Here is a 7,683-nt window from a genome sequence, read left to right on the forward strand (position 1 = left end):
AGGGGCGGCGGGGCTGGGCGCTCCTCTGTTTTCCCGGCGGCTCTGGCGATTGCAGAAAGGTGATTCTTTTGGTTAAATGAGACGTTTTCTTTTTCTGTAGGCGCTGCAAATTAGAAGCCTGATGAGAGCACAACTGATATTTTATTTTTCTTAGCAAAACTGTAATTGTAGTAGAAAAAATAAATACCAAGAGAAATAANTGTGCACCTAATATTTACAATTGAGCCAAATTTGCGCCTTTTTCAGACCCGATGCACATTCCAACGCAGTCTCCCAGGAGGATGAGGTTAAATAAAAAGCTTTTATGTAGTTGCTAATAGTTCAGGAATAGTTATTTAACAAGTGTTTTCTGTTTCGCAAAAGCTCAAGCCTCTTAACAGTTCGTGGGTATGAACCAGTTTTCCCTGCAGTTACTGTATTTACTTTCTTCCTTTCAGCAGGGGATTTTAGCACAGTTCTGGGAACAATGTTAATTAATAGTTCTAGAAAGAAAGAAATTAGATGATGAGATCTCTGGCTCTTTCGTAAATTTCTTGCACGGGTATTAATCATTTTGGATCATTTGTCAGTTTTAGAGCAATTTTTAATATTTCAAGTTTATAACCTTTCCTATTACCTTAAGTTATTTCTGTAGTATTTCTTTTCAGTTTTTAAATTTTTTAATGTTTATTTTTTGAGAGAAAGCACTCAAGCAGAGGAGGGGCAGAGAAAGAGACAGACAGAATCTGGAGCAGGCTCCAGGCTCTAAGCTGTCATCACAAAGCCCAATAAGGGGCTCCAACTAAGGAACCATGGGATCATGACCTGAGCTGAAGTCTGACGCTTAACGGTATGAGCCACCCAGGCGCCCTGTAGTATTCCTTTTTAATTTACTACATTAACCGAAGGTACAATCCTAATGGGACTTTATTTCTAGTTAGTATACAAAACTTTCAATATAAGTTTTGCTGTAATTAATATCTCTCTGCATATGTGCTTTAATTTAGCTACCATAAATGTGGAAATGGATATCTTTAAAATTTAAAATAATTTTCTTAAAAGTAGATACTATGTTTCCTGTATAACTGCCACTGTTGAAAATCAACGTTTTCTTTAGTTTGGAATTATTCAGCTTTGAAGATATAGTTAAACTCAACCAATAGGAACTCAGAGGCTATTCTCTGAAAGGTACCGAAGTGGATAAAAAGTTGAATAAGTCGTTTCCTCAGCAGAGCACCTATTGTCTGCAAAACAAAAAGGTACAGAAATAGCAGCAGAACAAGACACACTCTACCAATAGATTGTTGTGTGGATTTAAAGGGAAGGGTGGCTTTTTAGAAGAGACTTTGAAGATGAATAGAAGAATATCTACTGGCAGATAGGGGAAACACAGAGTGAGAATATGCAGAATTTATGAGATCAACAAGGAGTTGGTTGTGCTTCAGAAAGTGACATGAGGGGTCTAGTAGGGACAATGTTGAAAATGTAGGTTTGAATGAATGCAACAGGAGGCTCTCACTGGGTTGTCTTCCAGCTCCTTGCTCTTTTCTGAAATCTGTTCCTCAGCTCTGATCCAACACATTGTAGGGGTGGCCCCCCAAAGACCTGTTCATACAGCAAGCACCAGACCGCTGGCCACAGCTAATTGGTCTAGGGGTGAACACCTGCCCCCAGCCAGGCCAGACAACATCCCCCTAAGGACTTGGAATTAGCACCGGCAAAGGAGGACAGAGCTTAAACTTTAACTTGTGACACAGAAGTTCAGAGCTTTCAGAAGCCACGCTTTAACATGAGAACCAGAGAAGCTGAAGAAGCTAGTCAGTAGGAAGAGAACAACAAAGCAGACTTATGAAGTTATGGAAATGAGCTTCAGGGAGTCCTGATAATGTTTTAATCCAAGGGTTCTAAAATTATGACCTGTGCAGCAAATTGTGTGTTTTATAAATAAAGTTTTATTGGAATATATTTCTTTTCATATTGCCTATGGCAGAGTGACAGAAACATATGGCCTGCAAAGCTTAATACATCTATTATCTGGCCCTTTACAGAAAAAGTTTGCCAATCCTTGTTTGTGGCTAACTTGTTCCTACATCCCCACTCAAAAGGTCTGTATAATATCCCTGTATCCATATCATATATTCCTCATATGACTTAAGCCACCTCAAATAGGTTTCAGTTTGGGGCAATCAAAAGTGCCCTCGCTGGGAAGTTTATACCAAATTTGTAAGCATTTGGAGGAAAGAAGGGATATGATCAGAGCTACACTTCAAGAAGATTACTCTGGTAATAATTGTGTTTTATTCCATGCTGGTGAAAAAGTTTATCTCTGGAACTTATTTGCAGGACAAAGTGTTAGCAGTCCAGGAACCCACAACAGCTAGTGTGGAGTTGAGACCCAGAGTTAGTAAACAAAATGGAAGAATGAGTGAGAGTAGAAAGCAATCTGGGATATAAACCAAAAGTCCAAGATCAACACAAGGGTATCATACCACAGGGAGGATTAGGTGCCCATCTGACAAGTAAAGTCTTCAGATAAGGCAGTCAGCCAAAGCTTAAAGACAGAACTCAGAAAACTGAGTAGGTCATTGGGCTTTAGGGAAGCTGCCTCTGCATTGCCTACGACTTGAACCTCTTTATAAGTCATGATAGGACATCTGGCTAGCGTGGGTTTTATCTTCACTTTTTGAGATATAATGTGTAAATTCAAGGTGTACAACGTGATGATTTGTCATACATTTACATTGTGAAATTATCACCGTAAAAAGGTTTGTTAACAGCCTAGAGTGTTTAAAGCATGAGTTCTTAACCTTTAGTAGTCTGGCGAAGTCTATGAACCCTTTCTCAAAAAAATAAGTTTCTAAATACAGAAAATAAGAGAGACAGGATTAGTAATATTGCAAAAACAGTTATCAAAGGAGTGCAGTATTTTTTTATTTTTTAAATTTATTTCAATTTAATTTAATTTATTTCCACCTACAGGACTACATTAGTTTCAGGTATACAACACAGTGATTCAACATTTCCGTACATCACCCAGTGCTCCTCATAACACGTGCTCTCCTTAATCATCCTCATCACCTATTTCATCGTCCCTCTGCCCACCTACCCCCCTGGTAACCATCAGTTTGTTGTCAATAGTTAAAGATCTGTTTCTTGGCTTGTCTCTCTCTCTCTTTCCTCTTTTTCCCCTTGCTCATTTGTTTTGTTTCTTAAATTTCATATATGAGTGAAGTCATATGGTATTTGGCTTTCTCCAACATTTCACTTAGCATTATACTTTCTAGCTCCATCCATGACATTGTAAATGGCAAGATTTCATTCTCGTTATGGCTAAATAATATTCTATTGTGTGTATATACCACATCTTCTTTATCAATTCATCTGTTGAGGGGCACTTGGGCTGCTTCCATAATTGTCTATTTATTGTAAATAACACTGCTATAAACATAGGGGTGCACATGCCTTTCAATTAGTGTTTTTGTATTTTTGGCATAAATACCAAGGAGTGTGATTACTGGATTATAGGGTAGTTCTATTTTTAACTTTTTAAGGAACCTCTATACTGTTTTCCACCATGACTACACAAGTTTGCATTCCCACCAGCAGTGCAAGAACGTTCTTGTTTCTCCACATCCTTACCAACACTTGTTTCTTGTGTTTTTGACCTTAGCCATTCTGATAGACGTGAGGTGAGCGACTATGATTTTGAGGTATAATAGGAAAAGATAAAATTTTAAGATATTTGCAACAGCTGGAAAATATTAAAATACATGTGATTTCTGTTGGTAACAAAGTCACAGATGTTTGCTGCTATTACAGTGGCTTGTTGCTACATTCATAATTGAAGGGATTAGTAAATTTCTGTTGGAGTCTAGTGAAAATATAAAGATGTTATTTTTTTTTTCTCATTCAAGTTCATGAACTCCCTAAATTCTATCCACAAGTCTCTTGGGTGTGGTGGGAGACATGTATGTCTAAGAACCCCAGTTTAAGAAATCATAGTGTCTAACTGCATCCAGATCTGTAAAAACCTATGAATTTGCCTTAAAAGCAAGTAAAAGAAACAAGGAGGAGCCATGAAGAGTCCCTTGGAGAGTTCCTACATTTAAGAATTGGAAGGAGAATAAGGAATTAAAAGGAGCAGAAGAGTCCTCAGAAAAACACAAAACTGAAAGAATACAGTAAACCTAACAGCAGAGTTCTGTTTAAGGAACTAGAGAATAGCAAGAACATTACTCAGCCTATAAGTCAAGAAAGAAAATAAAAATAGAGGCTTTGAAGTTTATAGCTGGGCAGCCTGTGTTCACATTCCAGCTTTGCCATTTAATTTCTTGGACAAATTTTGTCCACCTCTCTAAGCTTCAATTTTCATGTCTATAAAATAAGTATAAATAGTATAAATAAAGGCTTTTATTCCAGATTTTTACGAGGGTTAATTATGCTTAGGATATTCTCCAAATGATGGCTGATGGTATCTGTTTGAAAGATACTCCCATTCCACCTGATTACTGATGTTTGGACCATATCTGGGTACTTCCCTCAGCGTGACCTATTGCAGCTTGCGAGTAATTTATGACATATATGACCAGGCTTGGAAATACATAATGGTCCTCTTCCAGGGATTTACAGTTGGAAAATCAAAAGACTAAGGCAATTAGCGGTAGGAACATAAAGGAGAATGCTGCAAGGGGGTGGGGTGGGTATGAGAAGCCTTGAGCGAGTTAAGGAATGAGGGAAGTGAAGAATAAGAGGAAGTTGGTCTGTAGCAGGAGAATTGAGCCCCTGTGGAGTGAAAAGTAGAGACTCTTAATGAAGAGGCTGGGGCTGTCTTCTAGTCTCAGCTTCCACGAACCCAGGTGAACCACAGTTCCTGCCCTTGGACTGCTGTTTTATAACCTCCATCTTTTATCTTGAGCTAGTTTAGGTGGGAGGTCTTTTCCTGACAACTATAAAATCCTCACCAGAATATTCGTGTAACATATGGAGAGTAAATCATTTGCCTGAGGAGTGCTTGGGTGGCTCGGTCAGATAAAGCTTTCAACTTTGCGTCAGGTCATGGCCTTGCAGTTCATGAGCTCAAGCCCCACAGAAGGCCATTGGGCTCTGGGCTGACAGCTCCGACGGACGGAGCCTGGAGCCTGCTTCAGATTGTGTCTCCCTCTCTCTGCACCTCCCCCACTCGAGCTCGGTCTCACTCTCTTTCTCAAAAATAAACCTCAAAAAATAAATAATAATTTGCCTGAGGAGGGTCCAGGTGCACAAGACTCACCATACGGATGGTAGCAAACAGCACAGCACATCTAAAAACTGGATTTTCGTCTGAAGTATTCTGATATTTCCACGTCAAGTTAATTTTTAAAACACTGAGTCAACCAAGCCAAAATCTCCACAAGTCCTGTGCCATCTTCCTGTTCCCCAGGTTTCTCCCTCCAATATAAATGAAACCCTGAGCCCAGTGTTTGGTGCCCAATCCATCCACAAGAAGCACTAGGTGTTATTATAATAATCATTTGTTATCATTGCTGACCTTTGCGGGAGCACTGCCGGCGGGAAGATGACAGCATTAGCCAGACTGCAGCGGCTCCGGGACTGATGAGACGATAGAAGGCAGGGTATCATCTTTTCTAATTGGAGGTTGGGGAGTGATGATAGGAGACAAGCAAGGACAGAAACCTGAAGGGGAATCAGGGAGCATGAACATTCTTCAGTAAGGCTTATCTAGAGATTAAAGAGCTCTTCTAAACACTCTGGAGTCTCAACTGTCCAGATTTTATTTTTAGAATGGAATTGAATCGGATTGATAATTCTGTTCTGTCAGGGCTGTCCTGTTTTTAACAGCATCTAATCCAATACTGTCTAGCTCCCCAGGGATTGAACTTGAGGAGTCACCACACCATGCCTGTCACAAATCCCTGCCTGGCTCCAGGCAGTTGTTCCTCTGAGAGCTGAGTTGGCACATTTGGCTGCTGATGGGTGAAGGATTTGCGGGAGAGGAGGTTAGAAGCCAGAGGGCAGGGGTGGGTCAGAGTGGTTAAGGGACGGGTCTCTGAGCCAGACCTCAATTAATGTCACAGATGTATGACCTTCCTTAGGCGATTCACTGAGCCTGGGGCACCTCAACTTCCTCGTTGTTGTTGGGAGAAGACGAACGTAAGGTGCTTTTTTACACAGTGCCATGAACATAGTTAGGACTCAATGAGTATTAGCTACTACTAATCACATAAAGTAAATCAGAGAATGGCCTTCATTTGCCTAAAGCACATAAACTTCATAAATATTTCCGTTTCATGCCTGTGAGTTTAACTTTCTAAATAACAAGGGTCTGGTTTGTATAAGCCTCTTTGTACAATGCCATGTTCAGTTAAAGTACTTCACAAAATCTTTTTGATGTTAATGAAGTTTAGAGGAGGCCATACTTAAGATAAAAGGAATATCAGTGAAATGAGGCAGTAATAAAGTCAAATAATGGCAGCTTGAATTCCATAAGAGAATTCATCTGATGCTTTTTATGTTGCTTCATCAGGCTCATTCTGTTTTTAATAAAATAAAGTCCTAGTTAACAGGAACACACTTATAGTCCCTGAATTGGATGGAACTTTCAGCACTCATGTCTAAGAAATGAAGGGAAATCATAAGGTAAGGAATAAGCCTTGAAACCAATATCCAGGATGTATTCTTGATTCTGTACATATTCAACCTGACCCATAGGGCTCCCTATCCTCTCTGACAAGAGAAAGCACTTTTCATTTCTTCAATGCCTTATCCCCCCTAGAAACTGAAAAAAAGTATGGGAAGAAAATTGAATGGCATAAGCCACCATCTTAGACCTATAACAAGGAGGCTTTGAGATCTGCTGGTAACAGCACAGAGGACTAAAAACGTTGTGTACAGTTCATTTCTTTCAGCTATATTCGTTCGCTATGTACCAGATGCTATGCTAGGGCCTGGGAATTCAGCAATAAATCAAACACAGTCCCTACCCTCACAGAGTTAATGGCTAAACTAGAGGATGAAAGGTGAACAATATGCTTGAAGGAAATGACTAGATTGTGGTGCTTTTTTTTGTTTTCTTAATCCGGAAGGACTTTCCTAATCAACTATTTTTGGCGAGAGAGCGATATAAAATCCACCCCCTCCCACTCCTGAGGTTACATTCCAGGTCAGAAGATGAGATCACCGTTACAAACTAAAGATTAGAAATTGATATTACTTACATAGTTGTAGACAACACAAGAGAACTTCCAGTACTCTACGGTATTTTGGTTATTAGTTTGCTGCTTTTATAAGTGATTACCATATTATAATAAACAAAAATTTACATTTAGGTTATTGTTGAATCTGAAATTATTTTGATTCCTCATGAATACACTGCTAATGAGTTTTCAGTTCATTATAATTTCCTATTATGCTAGGCATAAAGGCCGTTTAGAATAATTGCAACAGAGGAAGTATAAGAAAATGTTTATATATAGCTACAATTAAAGAAAATGGAAAAGTGACATTAAACAAACAAAGTGTTATTATTGTAACGATTATTTTTATTATTTTTTTTTCTGTGATTTTCAAGGGCTTGCTGAATGGAAATTGTGAACATTTGCTTTTAGTATATTTTAATACCTTGAACATTAATGATTTCAACAAGAACAATGAGGTCTTTACCTTTATTTCTTGACTTTTTCCTTAAAACCAACAAAGGATGAAAAA

This window comes from Crocuta crocuta, unplaced genomic scaffold (assembly GCF_008692635.1).
Source record: "Crocuta crocuta isolate KB4526 unplaced genomic scaffold, BGI_CrCroc_1.0 scaffold9, whole genome shotgun sequence".
NCBI classification, from domain to species: Eukaryota; Metazoa; Chordata; class Mammalia; order Carnivora; family Hyaenidae; genus Crocuta; species Crocuta crocuta.